The sequence below is a fragment of the Lontra canadensis genome, unplaced genomic scaffold (assembly GCF_010015895.1).
Source record: "Lontra canadensis isolate GAN:19392208 unplaced genomic scaffold, GSC_riverotter_1.0 scaffold54, whole genome shotgun sequence".
Classification (NCBI taxonomy): domain Eukaryota; kingdom Metazoa; phylum Chordata; class Mammalia; order Carnivora; family Mustelidae; genus Lontra; species Lontra canadensis.
Window position 1 is genome coordinate 1,416,398 of NW_022631048.1, and position 19,724 is coordinate 1,436,121.

Sequence of the window (19,724 nt, forward strand, 5' to 3'; positions counted from 1 at the left end):
AGCAGTTGTTAATATAAAAATTAATAAATTACTATGCTTTAGGCTTGTCTGAAGGTAGTGAGTTCTCTCTATTGATTGTTCACAGTCAATTACAGATTGAATGCCTTGTTCTACCCTTTCCCCCCTTCTCACCAACTTCACTTGACTAGTCTAAAATATATACATATATATGTATATATTTTAATTCTCAGATTTAATTTCTAATACAGCAAATATCAAGAGATGTATCCCACACAAGCAAAAAATTTTAGGAGGTCCTGCCTGTATTTTAAGGCTGTGAAGAGATCTTAAGAACCAGTGGCATTTTAAGTGGAAAACTGTAATAGGAGTCTCATAGAACAATTGTTTCCTGATATCATGTGATGCATCCTGATATTTTCTTCTCTCTCCTATTCTGTTTCACCCTTTAAAAAGTGTCAGTCATGCCTGTGAATAATTCTTTAGCTACAGCTTAAAAACACTGAAGTAAAGCATGAGGATTTTCTGGGGGACACTTTTTACTTAAACACGGTTGTTGGAGAAAGAAGTGGCCCTTTGGATCATGTACTCACTTCTGGATGGAGTTGAAGTTACCATGAAGTTAATGAAGCTCGGGCTTTAAGGCTCCTCCTCTTCTAGGGCCCTCTACCTATTTTTTAATGGGTAACTTGGCATTCTTTTTCTTAAAGATAGCCACCCAATCTGTATAAGCTTCAGACCGCACAAAACCTGATTCTTGCCTGCCTCTAAATCATTTTTTCCCTAGTCAATGTGCTGAAATGTTTTAAAATAAATTTTTGCTGCTTTCCTACTGAGAAATAACAGTAATAATTAGAAACACAGCTGCTGTTTGCATTAGGTCCCTTTAAAGAAACTTACACGAGTTAGTTATCTCAAGGAAAAGGTAGTTGACTCTAAGAATACATGTGTACTGGGACCAGAGAATTATCCAGAACAAGTCTGTCCCTTTCTCCAGGAGTGGCCCTGTGATCTCTAAGTAATGGCCTCTCTTCTTGTTTCCTGTGAGTCTGTCTACCCCACCCTCTTCTTCTTAACCCTGGGCTTCTTCATACTTTCACTTTGCCTGTGGTCCACCGTGAGCCCTCCCTTGGTTCTCACAGCTAGCTGGCCCAGTGGCTCCAACATCATAGGTTGCTGGCTTGCCTGAGATGGGTAACCATTGGATGGAAAGCTCGGTAAGCCATAGCTGGGGGTATGGGACAGGGTCGTGAGACACAAATGAGCCAGGTAAGTCTGCAGAATTTTTAAATAATTTGTAAATAGGGCTTTATTTCTTAGGAGATTGGACAGCAGCAAGCTCAGCACACGGAGATTATTCTGATCATTCAAATTTTGAGTTTTTGCTCCACATTCTTAATTAGATTTTACTTCAATAGTAACTTGACTTAAAAAAAAAAAAAAGATTTATTTATTTATTTATTTTAGAGAGAAAGAGGGTATGTGAGTGGGGGGAGGGGCAGAGAGGGAGGGAGAGAGAGGATCTCAAGCAGACTCTCCACTGAGCACGCAGCCCACAAACCTGAGTTCATGCCCCAGGCCAAAATCAAAGGTCGAGAGCTTAACTGACTGAGCCACCCAGGCACCCCTTACCTTAATTATTTTTGAAGTGCCACTTCCAAATACATAAGGGTGTTTTACTTCACTTCTGGTTTAATTTTGGAACACAAGGGAGAATTTTTATTTTTGGTATTGTCCATTAAAAAAAATAAACATTTCTTTTGGAGCATATTGATCTCCCAGTTGCCTACCTTCTGGATTTTTTGCTAATCATTGGAAATTTGATGCAAGTGAATGATTTCAAAGAAATAATATGTTGCTTAGCTTTGCTACCTGCCAGTCCTAAAGAACGGTTATGACAGAAGAATCAATAGAATGCATAATAAAAAGTTTAATTATGATATTCTTAGCTGCTGGAGAATTTAAGTTGAATCTTAGCCTTTAATTTGTGAGAAAGATACACAAATGCACTGTGTGAGTCAATCCCAAAATGTCTCCAGTTTCCTTTGTCTCTCTGGTGACATCCTAGGAGTCCCTAAATGTTCAGTGTGGTGTGTGCTGCTCCGTGTTATTGCTTTGTTGTTGATGGCAAAAAAAAAAAAAAAAAAAAAAAAAAACCATGTCTCTCTGACCTTTTTTTAAAAACAGAATTCACATATAAAGAAGTCTATGATGGACATGCATTCCATGGCTGGTCAGGGACTAGCGCATTTTGAAGGCCCGGCAAGAGACGATGGCCAAACCTCACCCTTGCTCTGCAGCAGACGACCCTGCAGAGCAATGCTTTTCCAAGTGGGATCCTAGGACCAGCAGCAGCAGCCTCACCTGGGAACTTACTAGGAATGCACATTCTCGGGCTCCCCTCCAGACCTGATGAATCAGAGACCCTCACCTGGGTTCTAGCAATGAGCCCTCCAGGTGATTCTGATGCAGGACATATTTGAGAACCATTGTTTGGAGGCTTGCATTTCAAGGTATAGGGATATGCAACACGCGCGCACACACACACACACACACACACAGAGTACTTGGAACAGAACCAAATATACAACCCACAAGATACTACTCTCCTACTTTCCGGCCTTTATTCAGGTTGTTTCTCTAACTAGAATATTCTTTCTCTTTCCCTGTCCAGGCCTGTCTGTTAAAACATTGCTCATTGTTCAAAGCCAAACCAGTTCAAAACCTGCTGCCTCTGAGAAATTTCTCCAAATCCATCCACCCCTCTGAAATGTGAGATCTTTCTTCTGAAGGGAAACCAACAGAACACATCTTGGTCCTAAAGATACCTAACAATTGGAAGCTTGACATATCCAGGTAAAAATAATTTGAAATGAGTATAGGGGGCTCTCTCCCATGATGACTACTGATTGAGGTCTCTGGATGGAACTTTTCCTTTGCTTTCGATCATCAAGTTGTGCATGCTCCTGCTTCCAGGCCCGATGCTTCCGTCTCTTGGAATGTTTACTGGAGATCAGGGGTCACAGATCAGAAGTCAGCAAACATAGCCCACAGCTTACTTGTGTATAGCTTCTGAGCCAAGAATGTTTTTTACATTTTAAAATGGTTAGAAAAGACAAAAGAAAAATAATATTTTGTGACTCATGAAAAGCACATGAAATTTAAATTTTACCGTCTGTAAGTGTGGGATCGGCAGGACATAGCCTCATCCACTCATTTATGCTGTCCGTGGCTGCTTTCTTGCCCCTAATGTGAAGTCGAACAGTTGCAGCAAAGACCATATGACCTGCAGAACCAAAAATATTTGCTGTCTGTCCCCTCACAGAAAAAATTTGCAAACTCTTGCTCTAGATGACCTCACATTTCCCTCTCACCCTTCATTCAGGTCTCCACTCGAATGTCACCTTGTCAGAGAAGTCTTCGTGGACCCCCCTACCTCAATGGAATGCATGCCCCCCCATCTGCTCTTTGCATCCATATGATGTTTTATTTTTCTTGGTAGCACTCATCTTTAGCTGATGTCATATATGTATTTGTTTCTTATAGGTCTCTCTCCATTAGAATCCAGCTTCATGAGATCAGAGCCATTGTTTTGGTTCATTACTGCATGCCCAGATGCTCCTAATTAACATTTAAATGAATGAATAAATATTCTCTAATAAGAATCCCCCCCAGGACACTTCCTGGTGGTTAAATTATTTTATTTTTGGAGGGACAGTGGTCAGTTAAGTGTAGTTTCTAGACTAAGTGATGGTAACATAAGGAAAATCTGAGATACTATTTGCCTTAAAAAATAATGAACATACACTGTGGGATAATTTTTTAATTAAGACCTGGAGGCAAAGCCTTCAGACCTGTTGGTTGTTTATCAAAACAGTTCCTCTGATATGTAATGGGACTATCTAGAGTTGCCCGTTGGAAGTCTAGAAATTGACTTTGATCACTTGTTTTATTTTAAAGAGGTTTCAGGGACTATTTTGTCCCATTCTGTTTCTCTTTTATTTCAAAAGTCTTTCATTTTAATCCAGTTTTACAGAAAATAGATCCCCTAAAATGGGTTCCAAGACATAATTGCTGTTTAATTTGGGATAAGAGGTTTTCCAGAAAAGTAGCCAACGTCACTCAAGACAAGAGCCTCAAGTGATCTTCCCAGGCCCCTTCAATCTGAAGTCACATCAGTTGTTTTTAAAGGAATAGGTCATCTGTCTTTCCTTTCTTTTCCTAAGGCTTGTCTACCTTATTATAATAGAAATGGCCTCAGGTTGACCTTGTGTTGGGTGACGAGAGCTTGGTCACAGGAATCTGCCTCTCTCTGTCCCTTCTCAAATAGAATAAATGTATCCATCTGATAGGACAGATTTTGTCATTATATTAGGGGGAGAATTTATACAAATAACATGTCTGGACTATCTGAATTATGAGATCTCAAAGTTATGATTTTTTTTTCAGGAGGACACACATTGCCACTTTGGGGACAATTATGATTTTGATTAAATTCTGAAGTTTTGGGGGGTTTTTGTGCTTTTTTGATATCATGGTCTAACCTCCAGAAAATATCTGTGGCTTGGATGTGGTTACACAGCCCTTTTAGGACGCATGTGTCCTGCGTCCATCTCCCAGGGCTCATGACCCTTCCCTGCAGCCTCCAACACCTCTCTAAAACACACCCCTGTATTTTTCTCCTTCAGATCCACATGAAAGGAAAGATACAGGCTCGTGCATCACTGGGTTTCCTTTGTTTAATATTTGTCTAATTGTTGGTTAAGAATGGAGAGAGACTGACTTAAATTGGATTCTTTTTTTAAAAAGGTGTTTCTGGACTCTACTGAGTGGAAAGTAAGAGGAAAAATGAATGCATTCCTACATCAAGGAATGGTAGGACTTTTTGAGGTTTGATGACTACAGGAATAAAATGTGTGTTCTTCAAAATACACTAAGCACTTAGGTTCAGAAAAGATTTTCCCAAATACTCTTTGGATGTAAAACAAGAGATCCCTTTGTCCTGGCACAGATACATCTGGGAAGGTCAATGCTGCTGGGCTTAAAGAAACTGCCCCAGGGGAACACAACTGCCATAGGGTCTGTTATGATGGCATTTGATCACTTAGAAGCTCTATAATCCAAATAAAAACAAACATGAGAAGAAGTGAAGAACAGCCACAGATCATCACCCTATACCAAGAGCCCTCCAGTTTCTGTGCAAGATGAAAACTCTCTGTCATTTGAAAAGGCAGGAAAATAAACATTCTAACAATGACAGTTTTTTGGTTTGTTTGTTTGTGGAACTGAGAGGAAAGTAGAGGCCAAGTTCTTTTAGACAGATCACAGTCTCAAAAGACCTATAGGTTAGAACAACAACAAAAGCGAAAACTGGGCTTACGTTTATTTACTTGAGTAACATTTAGTGAAATTATTTCAAGGGACATACTTTTATTTTTTTAGCACATACTTTGCAAAAGTAGGATACATATGCAATTTCCTCCTGCTATCTAGAGCTAAGAGTTAGTTCAATTGAAAAATAAAATAAAATTAGACAGATCCAAATATCTCTCAGAGTAAGTGGTGCTACGAATAGAAGAAGGGATATTAAAATATTTATTGCATGAAAATGAAAAATTAGGTGAGGGTCTACGTACGTTCTGATTTTGGTATCTCTCACTTTTGCCACACATAGTAGGCATTTGTTGTTTTGGTATGTGTAACTGTCAGGCACCCATTATGGGGAGAATGCATTGGATATTTGTTGGATAATTGTTGTTTCTGTTGCTTTCATCCAGTTCTATTCTGTAGAAATAGTATTCCAATTCTGCTGTGAAAAACCAGCCCTCCCCCAAGTCTTCGGCCAGCAGATGAACCTGAATCCAGTCCTTTGCCCCCAGGGAGCGGTGTGTGAACCAGGCTAAGCTAATCAGCACTTTTTCCCCTGACAACAGTAATTGATTCAGGAAAGAACACATGACCCAAATTGGACGAATCAGGGCATAAAAGACTCAATTCAAAAAAAATGATGAGTGACCTGGACCTGGAGATTCTTTCTCCGAAGATGTGAATGGATAAAGATGTGATGATAGATAGATAGATGATAGATGGATAGATAGATAGATAATAGATGATAGAGACAGATATAGATAGATACACAATAGAATATTACTCAGCCATCAGAAAGGATGATTACTTACCATTTACATCAACACGGATGGAACTGGAGGGCATTATGCAGAGCAAAATAATTCGAGCAGAGAAAGATAATTATCATATGGTTTCACTCATATGTGGAATATAAGAACAGGACAGAAGATCATAGGGGAAGGGAGGGAAAATTGTATGGGAAGAAATCAGAGAGGGAGACAAACCATAAGAGACTCAACTGTAGGAAACAACTGAGGGTTGCTGGAGGCGGGGTGGGTGGAAGGATGGGACAACTGGATGACGGGCATGAAGGAGAGTGATGAGCACTGGGTATTATACACAACTGATGAATTCTCGAACTCTGCATCCAAAACTAATGATGTATTAGTTGGCTAATTGAATTTAAATAATAAAAAAAACAAAAAAGAGTAGAGCTATTGCTATCATGCATTGTTGGGGAGAATGCAAAATGTTACAGCTTTACAGAGGCGAATTCAGCAATATCCAAAGAGGCTGACAACAGAACATGATTTCTAATCTACGGTTTTCTTTGTCTATAAAAGGGAGCTCTTAGGTGGCTTAGTTAGTTAAGCATCTACTTTCTGTTCAGGTCATGATTCCAGGGTCCTGGGATCGAGTCCTGAGTCCAGCTCCCTTCTCCACAGGGAGTCTGCTTCTCCCTCTGCCCCACCCCCCACTTAATTCTCTCCCTCAAATAAATAAATAAATAAAATCTTAAATTTTTTTACTAAGACAATTAGTGAAATCGGAATAAGGTGTGTGGATTAGCAGGCACCATTGTCAACCATATTATCTGGACTCTGATCATTGTATTTTGATAACTGTATTGTGGTTGATATCCTTATTTTTAGGTGATATACACTAAAGTATTTAGACATAAAACATCATCACATCTGCAACTCACCATGGTTCAGGAAGAATTACATTACACACACACACACTCTCACACATGCAGGGATAATACATTAAAGTAGGGGACAAGAAAAAGAATGGTAGAGCAAATGGTCTGAAAACTTAGCAATGGAGAAACCTGGTTAAAGGGTGTGGTGTAATAAGAGATACATTTAGTCTTTTTTTTTTTTTAAGATTTTATTTACTTATCTGACAGAAATCACAAGTAGGCAGAGAGGCAGGTAGAGATAGAGAGAGAGGGGGAAGCAGGCTCCCCGCCGAGCAGAGAGCCCAATGTGGGGCTCGATCCCAGGACTCTGGGATCATGACCTGAGCCAAAGGCAGAGGCTTTAACCCACTGAGCCACCCAGGTGCCCCTTGGTCTTTTTTTTTTTTTTAAAGATTTTATTTATTTATTGGACAGAGAGAGACACAGCAAGAGAGTGAACACTAGCGGAGGGAGTGGGAGAGGGAGAAGCAGGCTTCCCGCCGAGCAGGGAGCCTGATGTGGGGCTCAATCCCAAGACCCTGGGATCATGAACTGAACTGAAGGCAGACGCTTAATGGCTGAGCCACCCAGAGGCCCTAGCAGATACATTTGGTCTTTGTCCATGGTTCCTGGGACAGAGTCCTGAAAACCCTTGGTATTTTGTCATTCACAACAAGCCCCTATTGAGTACTTTCATGCTAATGAGATGACTTAGGCTGGGTCCCAAATCTAGCCTCAGGTTGGAGCTGGTCACCAGAGAGACCAAATAGTTCGAGAGCTGGAAATTTCAGCCATGCCCACCAACCTCTGGAAAGATGAAGGGGCTGAAGATTGAGCTCCATAAAAACTCTTGAACAACAAGGTTTGATGAGCTTTAGGGTTGGTGAAAACATCCATGGTTTTGCATCCCAGTTCCATGGGGTCAGAACGTCTTATCCTTGGGGCCCTTCCAGCTTCCACACCTTACCCTCTGTACCTCTCCATCCAACTATTCATCTGTTCCTTTATAATAAACTAGTAAATGGAAGTAAATGTTTCTCTGAGTTCTGTGAGTGACTCTAACAAGGTAATCAAACTTAAGAAGAGGGTCATGGGAACCTTCCATTTATAGCCAGTTTGTCAGAAACATGTGAATTGTGATTGCCATGTGAAAACGGAAACAGCCCTTCACTGTGGGATCTGACACTATGTCCAATTAGACAGTGTCAGAACTGAGTTAACTTGCAGGACACCCAGGCGGTGTTGCAGAATTGCTTAATGTGTGTAAAACTAGCACACCTTTGGTGTCAGGAGTGAAGTGTGGGAGTGGTGTCGAGAGCAAAGGAGTCACACAGGAAGCGAGTTTTCCTTTACAGAGGATATAAAGGGATTCTTTCCTATTTTCATAACTCTTCTATAAATCTAATTATGTCAAAATAAAGTTTACTGGAGAAAAAAGAGCAGGAGGGAGAGGAGGAAGTGGCAGAAGAGGAGGAGGAAAAAGAAAAGAGTTGCTGTTGGCAACCATCTTAAAACCACACTGGGAAAGGCTGTCTCAGAATGGAAGAGACCCAAGGAAGCAGAGCCAAGACGTGGGTCCGGGTGACTTTGCTGGAGCCCTACATTAAGTTTTAAATTAGTGAATCAGCTCTTCATCTATACGTTTCAGCTTATGTGAGTCAAAAAATTCCTTTTTCATAAGACTTGCTGGTGAAATATGTAATAATTCACCAGATTCCAGCTGGAAGCTACTACATTTCTTTTGCTTTCTTCTATTTTTATTTTTTAAGTTGTTTACATTCCTAAATAAACACTGAAACTACAAAAGAAGCTACACGCTTTGCTGGCAAAATACAAAAAAAGCTAAAAGAAAAAAGAGGAGGATGGAAATTACTTAGAGAAACACAACCATCAAGAGTTACGTGGACAACTCAACAACAAAAATGCAAATGACCCGATTTAAAAACGAGCTAAGGACTTGACTAGAAATTTCTTCAAGGAAGAATGGCCAACAGATATATGAAAAGATGCTCAACATCACTAGTCATTAGGGAAATGCACATCAAAACCACAATGAGATGTCACCTCACACCTATTAGGATGGCGACTATTCAAAAAGCAAACAAATAAACAAGATAACAAGTGTTGGCGAGGATGTGGAGAGTTGGAATTTTTGTGCACTGTTGGTGGGAATATAAAATGGTGCATCCACTACAGAAAATAGTATGGAGGTCCACCCTTCAACCCCCCAAAATCCACAAACATAGAATTAACATATAACCCAGCATATACCCCCAAATAATGAAGACGTATTGAGTAATTGAAGAGTATACACCCCAGCCATCTTGAAGAGGTAGTTATATACCCATGTATATCAGAAAGTGAAAGCAACTCAAGTATCCAACGACCAATGAATGGACGAATGCAATGTGTCATATCCATAGAATGGATGTTATTTAGCCTTAAAAAAAGAAGGAAGGTCTGACACAGCTACAACCTGGACGGACCTGGAGGACATGATGTTGAGTGAAGTAAGCCAGTCACAGAAGGACAAATACTGTGTGAGTCCACTTAGATGAGGTACCTAAAGCCTTCAAGTTCATAGAAAGTAGAATGGTGGTTGCCAGGGGCCAAAGGCAGGGGAGAATGGGGAGTTAGTGTTTAATACCTACGAGTTTCAGTTTTGCAAGATGAAAGGGTTCTGAGGATGGATGATGGTGGTGGCTTCACAATAATGTGAATGAACTTGACGCCACTGCAATTTCAGTATGTTTTTTAACAGTTGGTAAGATGGTAAATTTTATCTATGTATACTTTGCCACAATTAAAAAAAAGAGTTATAAAGACAACTTGCTATAGGACGGACTAAATAACTTACATAGTTTGGACAGAAAATGGCTACAATAAAACAAAAACAAAAACAAAACAGGTCACCTAAAGGAAGTAAAAATTTATCAATCCAATCCTGAGGAAAAGTAAAATTTATTGTAAAAATCTAAGATAAATCTATGTAGAAAATCAGGAAAACTTCAACCAAAAGGGAATTTGACCCTGACACATTGGTGTTTTAAGATTACAAGTAAAGGATTATTAAATAGGGATCACTGGGCATGGAGTCTCTCTTCTTAATTCTAGGAGTTCTAAGAAATATTGCCTCCACCAACACTCCTCCGACCTTCTCACTGATGCCTTCCATCTCTTTGAGGCTTATTACTTTGGCTTAAGGCTTTTTTCTTCTGTCCTAACCTTGGTCCTAAATTCTAGCATCACATTATAAAAGCCTACTAAACTCTCTCCACCAGTTCTTCAAACCAGTATGTTCAAATGTATGATCTTCTCCTCAGCATCTACTCCTTTAGATCTTGTCAGTCACTCTTCCCTTGCCTCTAAATCTTGGAGTAAATTTTCATTCCCCCACCTTCTGTTCCCTGTGTCCGTGTGGTGATTCCATCCTGGCATGTCTCCCTCCCCGACTCTCCTTTCTGTCTCTTCTTTCCCCCCTCATGGCCCCTACCCTATCCTCTGTCTATTTACTCCTAGGTTGCTGTAGCAAATCCAAACTGGCTCTCCTCCTCCAGTCTCTCCTCAGCCCCATAGGAGAAAGACTAAATACATGTTGGCAAGCCTCAGGAAAGCAGGAAGGAAGGGGCGGAAGGAATGAGGGACGGCAGGAGGAAAACAATACTGGAAAAATTTCAAGAATTTGAAGATAAAATCAAAAGACTCATCATGAGACCCTTTTCCCCCCCAACATTCGTGTGGCCCAAGGGTCAGACTATAGGTCTCCTTGACCTGACAGCTCCAGAGAACAGAGTGTAAACTGTGGAGGCTGGAGTCAGGGCAGAACAGGCATTTAGAAACTTTCTTCCCCTCTTTGACCGAGTTTGAATTGAAAGCAGTGCAGCTGAAATTGTAACCGGGGGACGTATTATATTTCCTGAAAAACCTCAAGGAAAAGCAACAGTAGTAGCCGGTGGGTCAGGCTTTAAAGGAAAAAGTGGAGACATTCAACCAGTTAGCATGGAAATTGGAGATAAAGCTCTTTTCCCAGAACATGGAGGCACCAAAGTAGTTCTAGGTGACAAGGATTATTTCTTATTTGGAGATGGTGACATCCTCAGAAAGTATGTAGACTAAAATAAATCACTGAAATGACATCAAGTGAAGCTGTCCATTGAAGTTGTGAAATCCTTCTTCATGTAAATAATTCTCATGGCTCTCCTTTAAAATAAACTAATGGTATCCAAACAAAGAAACCAACAGAAAGATTCATCATGAGAAAAATATAAAAACTACCTTCCTTAACAAATTGCATTCCTTGAATATAATCCTTGTACATATACTTTTCCAATATTTTTTCCCAAAATTTCCTAAAGAAAATAACACATCCTTCCTACGAGTCCAGCCAGACCACAGTTTATGAATCATCAGGATTAAATAAAGCATATAAGAATCAGTCCCAGCATATAGAACATAGCATGTTGACTCTGGGATTTTGTGTCCAAAAAATCTGTCCAAGAATTACCAGCCTTTTAGAAGACAGGGTGTCTTAAGAGGGTTACTAGACAAATATTATTGTTTAATAATAATTTTCCAAGTTCTGATCTAAGTCTGTTCTCTTTATCATCAGACTGACCCTTGGGTAAAATTTGAGGGAAAGGGAGTTCAGCTCAATATAAGAAAAAAATAAACAATAGTGTCTACTCTAGAATGGGCTGACTCAGAGGAAAGTGATTGGTCCCTCGCTGGGACTAACACAGGCTAACACAGGCTAACACAGGATGAGTGTTTGTCAGGAAAATGTAGAATGCATTTAAGCACTAATTGACGGAGAGAAATAAAGGAGCTCCTCAATCAATGGTTCTCAAAATGGCCAATCATCGCGATCACTTGGGAAAGCAACGGCTTCACTTGTGGGAATTCTAATTTAGTGGGTCTGGGATAGAGCCTGGAATGTGTATTTTACGGAAATCCCCAGAAGACTCTAACATAAAGCCAGTTTTGGGATCCACTACCTTTTGTTGGTTTCTCAAATTTGGGAATACATAGTCTCCCCTAAATACATACTCCTCACCCCAAGAGCCAGAAGCTAGAAAAGGTTTCCATGGAGGCAGAGGAACAGTGAGCCCAGCCACTGTCTGCAGCAAGGTCAGCCAGCAGATCAGGGGAAGGGGAGCGTGCAAACCCCATCATATCTTACCTGGCTGTCCAAAAAAGCTGAGGGAGAAAAAATGCCTACAGAATTCCCTTTCTTTAGTATTTACTTTGTGTTTTGTTGTAAAACGAAGGCGTATTCCCTGCTGTCAGCTGCTGGTCTGAACACCTGAGCGCGTCCTTCGCTTCTCTTGGGAACCACCCACAACCTCTGTCCTTGGACCTTTTCTCCCCAAAGTCAAAACTCAGTCACGATAAACAGAAAATCCCATAGAGTCACCAGGGCTCTTGAGGAGTTTGGCAAGTGCAGCAATTTTTTTTTTTTTTAGGGTTTTAATTATATAAGCATTATCTTCAAAAAATATTTTTACTTAATTCCAGGACAGTGTCTTTTGAATATACCATACTTATGTAAAGTTACACTGTGTCTATCATTCTGCTCTCTAGGGTAGGTCGAGGCCCAGAGTTGTTTTTGTAAAATATTCTAACATTTGGAGATAGCATCGCCTGGATCCGTGGTTGTCAAACTTTGGCCTGTGGCAGAGTCACCTGGAAGTCTGGTTAAAACTCTGGTGGTTCTCATTCCTCTGATTAGGAAACCTGGGGGGGCGCCTGGGTGGCTCAGTGGGTTAAAGCCTCTGTCTTCGGCTCGGGTCTTGATCTCAGGGTCCTGGGATCAAGCCCCGCATCGGGCTCTCTTCTCAGCAGGGAGCCTGCTTCCCTTCCTCTCTCTCTGCCTGCCTCTCTGCCTGCTTGTGATCTCTGCCTGTCAAATAAATAAATAAAATCTTAAAAAAAAAAAAAAAAAAAAAAAAGGAAACCTGGGAGTGGGATTTGGGAACTTTCATTTCTATCAAGTTCCCAGGTAATGATGAGGGCACTGCTGGTCCGGGGGTCACAGTCTGCGAACCACTGGCTTTTTTGTTAAGATCACAGGGTCCAGGTCAGACTCAGTGGGGTGGACTCCCAGCTCACCACTTGTGTGACCCCTGGGATATTCAGTATCCCATGCTCAGTTCCTTTCTATGTAAAATGAGGATAATAATGGCATCTATTGGGGGGGAGTTATGGTGAGGATTAAATAAATTAATCCACATGAAATATGGGAACTGTCCGTATCCATAAAGTATTTCATCCACAAAATACTTCCTCCACATAAAAAATGGATATGGCATACAGTAAATACTCAAATGTTCACTATTATTTTAATTCAGAATATGTTTTGTGAGTCAGTGATTATACTGCAAATGTCCATTATAAAATATGCCAGATCCACAGCTCTTGACACTCGTAAAGGCTGAGTCTAGAAGAAACTGACATTTTAAAAATTTAATTTTAGTAATTAGTTGTGAAATTTTCACGTATCTTCGTATTTGTCTTTTCGTATTTCTTTAGTGAAGATCATGGAGCTTGAAAATACCAAGCAAATGCATTAGGAAAACAGTATTACGAAAGAAATATAGCAAGTCCCAGCTCTCTCACAAAATACCATTTTATTGGAAAAAGCTCTTTACGGACAGTGAGAGTTTAATTCCCTAATTGAACAGAAGGTGGCAGCACCCCACAGGAATTTTGCAGGAGACTATAGCTCTGAGCCGCGTGCTCCGCCCCGCCAACCCCTCCGCCCCACGCCCCCCACCACGCCCGCCAGGCCAGCTTTTTGCACTTTGAACCCAGTTTCCCGGGTCTCAGACTCTTTCTTATCTTTGCTGAGGATTTAGAACATCAGCGGACCGAGACCCCTTCCTAGTGGGGACCCCAGTGTCCGTTCATGGGTTAAAAAAAAGTTTCACCTCGACCGCAAGACTAACCCGAGCAGGTCCCTGCGTCTCTGTGAGCCCCAGTTCCCCCTGGATGAAACGAGAACACTAGAAGAGGGTCTCTCCGAGGTCATCAGCCGCGACAGCCGGGGGTTCCAAGCTCAGGGTCGGAGTTGGCAGGAGGCGGCCAGCAGGCGGGTGGGTTCGCGCTCCCCAGCGAGTCCGGGCTGCAGCGATCCAGGCTGGCGAGTAGGCGCCAGTGTGCGCCCGACACCAGCGTCCTCCGGAGCATCCTGTTGACTGGGCAAAAGGAATGTGAAACATCGTATGCTCTATTGAGACAAACCAGGAGCTTCGGTGAAAAGTTACATCAGTTTTTAACATAAAACTGATGACATCAACAAAACTGCATGCCCGCGGGAGACTCTTTAAGGGGCCACCAGTCCGCTCTCCTACGTCTTTAGGGCTATTTCCGTGGAGACTGTCGCTGTGGGCAAGTATTGTATTTAATCGAAGCCTAACGGGTTTTAATGAACAGAAATTTCTATTGGCGAAGGATCCTCTAGCGCCCTCTGGTGACGCATGCCCAGTAAGGCATCCCTCGCCTGACAGCCTTGGTTTCAAACAATCCAGCTTTTGCCTTTTGAGCTCTATGGCACTTGCCTCCTGGATTATTAATTTTACAGCTAACTCTATGATCCTTCAAGATTCCACTTTGGCAATATGGACTGCAAGCTTCTTAGAGCAGAAGCACTCATGAAGTAACTTGGAGGAACCGCCAAGTCTTTGGGGTTGGCTCATTTCCTAGGAAAACATGCCTTCCAGAGCCGGTAGTCAGTCCTCGCCGGGAGAGGGCACGTGTGAGAGGAGCCTCACATTGGCTGTGCTGTGGTTCAGAGAGCTGGCTCTCTGGAATCCTTTTGCCCTTACTCCTAACTCCATCTCTGCGCTCAACAGGTTGAGTAGGCGTCCGCCTGACCCAATGTTTGAGTTCCCAGTTCCTCACAGAATGGCTCCTCTCGGGCCCTAACAGCTTTCCTCGCAATCTTGGTGAGTAAGGAGCCAGATCCGGCTCCTTGAACCTGGAATTGCTGCTAGCAATACCACTACTTCTCCAGGGACCAAATGCATCAGAGTCTCCCGGGCTGCTGCTTACAATCAGAGCCCTCGGGTCCAGCTGGGGATTTGCTGCCTTAGACTCTCCCAAGGTAGAGGGGCGCCTGGGTGGCCCCGTCAGTTACATGTCTGACTCTTGCTTTCAGCTCAGGTCCTGATCTCAGGTTTGTGACATCGAGCCCCACGTGGGGCTTCGTGGTCATCACGGAGCCTGCTTGAGATTTTCTCTCCCTCTTCCCTCTGCCCCCCTCGCTCATGTTCTCTCTCTAAAACACAAAAACAAAGAATCTCTGAAGGTAGAGATAAGAAGCATTTTAAACCAGACCCCGAAGTGATCATTGGGCAAGCCAAGGTTTAGGAATTGCTTCATCGATTTGTGACTCATCGTCCTGATGTTCTCTGTCCACATACCAAATGTGCGCATTTTGGCTGCCACCTTCCCACCTTGCTGCCAACAGGATTGTACCTCCTTAGATCTGAGCCCCTTCCAGGCTGCAAAGCAAAGCTACCTCCCAAGACAACTGGGTGGTGTTTTGATAGCTTTGCTCAGCTGAGGCACCTTTGGTCTCTATTTGTGCCTATGTCTGTCTTTCTGTCCCTGGGAAGTATGGCACTGACTTTGTGCACTTGACACTGACAGGAATACTTTGATATTGAGCATCTGCTGTTTCTGTTAGAAACAGGAGCCTGACACCCACCCTAGGCTCAGGGACTCGGCGTCAGGAAGGACAAAGCCGGGCTTCTTTCCCAGGACAGCAGTGTCTTCTGCCCATACTGACTCAGGGGATATTATCTTAGACGTTTGCAGCTGTCAGCCTTGGACCTGATTTCAGCTCTACTTCTCCTCTAACCCAAGTTCTTCCTTGCCCGGCAAGGCTTACAAATGAGGCAGAGAACAAAACAGCCTACCCGTTCACTTAGTCTGGTCACTCGTATCACAAGTGCTGATGCCCACATCTCAGATGCTAGAGCAACACAGTAGTCACAAGCCACGTGTGGCCATTGAGACCTTGGAATGTGTCTCAAGCAGAATGTGCATTAAATTGTGACACGCACACCAGATTCTGGAGACCTTGCAAGAATGTAAAATTCTCATGAGTAATCACACATACATACTGATTGCATGTTGCAACAATGATATTCTGGATTACTGGCTTGGATAAAATATGTTATTAAAACTAATCTCAGTTGCTTATTTGTCCTTTTCAAATTTGGCTACAAGAGGGTTTAAAATTATGTCAAGTGGGTCAACCCTTGCTGATCTGAGACTGTGGTATTTCTCTGATGGTCCCTACTGTCACTGACCACTTGGGGCCTAACCACTTCCCTAGGGTACAGATCCATCTGGTTCTTTCTAGTTCTTGCCCTCTGACCAGCCCTACCCTATTGCCCACAGAGCCGTGTGACACATGACAGCTCTTGCCAGGGAGCCTTGCTGGAATGCCCCCGATGGCTCCATGCACAAATCTAGCTGTCAGAAGTTTCTTTCTTAGATAAGCCAAAATATGCTTCTTTGGGACAGCTTGCTTCCTTTCTTCCTTCCTTCTTTCCTTCCTTCCTTTCTCTCTCTTTCTTTCTTTTATTCTTTCTTTCTGATTCTATTTATTTATCTGACAGAGAGAGCTAGAGAGCACAAGCAGGGGGAGCAGCAGAGGGAGAAGGAAAAGCAAGCTCGCCGGCCAGCAGGGAGCCTGACACGGGACTCGATCCCAGGACCCCGGAATCATCACCCAAGCCAAAGGCAGATGCTTAACCAACTGAGCCACACATGCGCCCCCTGGGACAGCTTTCTGTGAGAATAAATGAGTCATGCTTAATGACTAGGTAGTGACAATTTATGCCATATCTTTAACCGATTCCCTATTGCGAGTTATTGAGTTATTTTCCAGTTTCTGAAAGTTGTGTTAAGACAATCCTCCCTACAGTCAAATCTTTATACACGCTAAATGATCAATTGGTACTAATACAATCTTTAAAGATTTTGACACTGTTCTGTATTGTACGAACACCATTGGGAATTATGATTTTTTAAACCTTTGTGATTCTTATAAAATGGTCCTTTTTGTTAAAAAGGTTACATGAAAATAGTTTAAAATAAGTTTAAAATGGCAGATGTTGTTTTCCTTTGCTTTAGTGGCACAGTATTTTACCTTTCTTTGTTTCAAACTTCATTTCTTCTCACACTCTTTTTCTGTTGATGGTAGAAATGAGATAGAATTCAGATGTCAGTATCTGTATGTGTGCTTTCTTCTAGAATGTTCTACACATTCCACACAAAGCTACCGTCCAAAACACATTTTTCTATGCCCTTCATTTCCATATTTATTCTTTTTTTTTCTTTTACCCTTCTTTAACAAATGTCACCTGCTACCATCGTCTTATAACAACCACAGGATCACTTTAAGCAGCAGTTTCCTTTCCTTTCCTTATTTTTTTTCTTTATATTTTATTTTTCTTTCCTTTATTTTCATTTGTCTTTTTTTCAGGTGGAAGAGGAAGCAGTTGGATCCTGAGTATCCAGGGGACCCACGATGGACAAGTTTGCTCACCTTAGAAAGGGTGGACACTGAGCCCCCGGGCTGGGTTGCACACCCACCCACTCCTCTCCTCTAAAACCTGCTGGGGGAGGCAACACATGAGAAATGACCAATTTCTCCTTCATATAAGGAAATTCCAGTTTCTCCTCCATGAGCCCCCAGGTCCATTTCTTTCTTTTATCTCTCTATCTCAGTTTAACAATGCTTTGCGTATAATCAGCACTATACAAACGCTTGTTGAATGAATGAATGAATGAATGAATGAATGACAATATCAGTGGGCGAACACTAACCCTGGAGATCCCTGGGTAGGCTTGTTCAAGCAGTACCAAAGACTGTCATCCACGTGAATGGCTTACCATGAAGGACCAATGACAGTGTAGCGCGAACACTCCTGGGATATTACGGAATCATATATGGTTAGAGCTGAAAGAGGCCCTTGAGGTTTTCATGTCCCAAGGTCCCAAACTGGTAAATACCATTAGACTTCAGCTGACCAATTGTTTTCTCGCCTGCTTAGTCTTGTTGCTACTGATGGTGGCTACCAAAGTATAAATGTTGGGAGATTTCACAGAAAGTGTTTTGGGGCTTTTGTTTTTATTTTTTAACTGGCAAATCTGGTGCCCCTGGGTCCATAGCTACACATAGCCTGGGCTGAGTCGTTGCTGCTGTCTCTGAGACGCGATGTGGTCCAGTCATCTGGACCCCTGACACACAGCGTTTGCCCAGCCTTGCCTAATCTGGTGGGGTGCCACTCTGCCACCCACTGAATTCACCTCCTTAAACCTTTTGCTTGATTTGGGCTTCATCCCTGCAGTCTCTGGCCAGAGTAATTTCTGGAAGACCCAAACCGGACTAGGTCACACTCCTCCTTAAACTCCCTCGGGGGCTCCTTACTGCCTGAGGATCCCAGTCTTCTGGTTATGAGACCTTTCGGTGCCAGCCCTGCTTTAACAATCTTAACTCTGACAAGCCTGACTCACCAGACATGCTGAATGTCTTCACGTTCCACTGTCCTGCCACATCCTCGGTGCCCCAGTGTCTCCACACATGCTGTTCCCTTTGCCTCCAACGCTCTAGCCTACCCTCGTTTGTCTGGCAGAGTCTTACTCGTGTTCAGTATTTAGCTCAGGCACCTACGGTTCTAGCCTGTGAATCCCTCCCCCCACTCACGTCATTATCTCTGCCATGGGACCCAGTTCAACACCTGTTGATAGTTGTTAGAACAGTCTGTGAAAACACTTCTAAACACCAGAGTATGTGATCCTTGAGGGAAGGGACCACAAATCATGAATTTTTATCCTTAGCATTTATCCCATGCTCAATAAATGTTGAATGAATGAATGGATGGATGGATGGCATCCTTGCTCCAGGTGACTTTGTTAGGGACATAGCTGCGATAAATTGTGGTCTTCTCCTGTACCTTGTAGGGTTGTGGCCAGAGTCCTCTGCAAACCTGAGAGAGTAAGGAGACAAGTGACATCTTTCTTCTATTCCCAGACTATCTCAGGAACCTTGGTCTTCACCATGTGTTGTTTCTAGTCCTCCTCTTTCGTCTCCTACATAAACTGTATGCCTCATTTTGGCTTTAGCATCCCAGTTATAAAGTTGGCTTCAAACATCCACTTGACTCCAGGTGATTAACATAAACCAATTGTCAGATTCTATACTCCTTGCTAGTGTTTGCTGCATGGATGGGCTTGTGACCAAAACTGGGTTAGTGAGATGTGAGGAGAATCCTTCTGGATGGAAGAGGCTCTGAGAAATGTTCCTCCATCCATGGGAACAGACGCTTCCCCCTGTTATCATCTGGACATTGCCATTTCAGAATTTGACGTGTGGAGGGGCGCCTGGGTGGCTCAGTCGGTTAAGCGGCTGCCTTTGGCTCAGGTCATGATCTCAGGGTCCTGGGATCGAGGCCCGCATCGGGCTCTCTGCTCAGCGGGGAGCCTGCTTTCTCCTCTCTCTCTCTATGCCTGCCTCTCTGCATACTTGTGATCTCTCTCTCTGTTTCAAATAAATAAAATCTTTAAAAAAAATTATACAAGAGAAGTCATCCCTATTCCACCTGACAATCTTGTGAGAATGTGGAAACAAGTATTACTGCTGATGTCTTATGACAGGCATGAGGACGCAGCCAACACCAAGGACTTCAGAAGAGAAGGATGGAAAGAATCCAGGTCCTTGACT

At 42.5% G+C, this 19,724-nt stretch overlaps 1 pseudogene; it reads left to right on the forward strand.

Annotated features, from left to right (window-relative positions):
* The window catches only part of LOC116877880, a 30,156-nt pseudogene extending 19,052 nt beyond the window's left edge, over positions 1-11,104 (forward strand).
* The last annotated feature ends 8,620 nt before the right edge of the window (positions 11,105-19,724 follow it).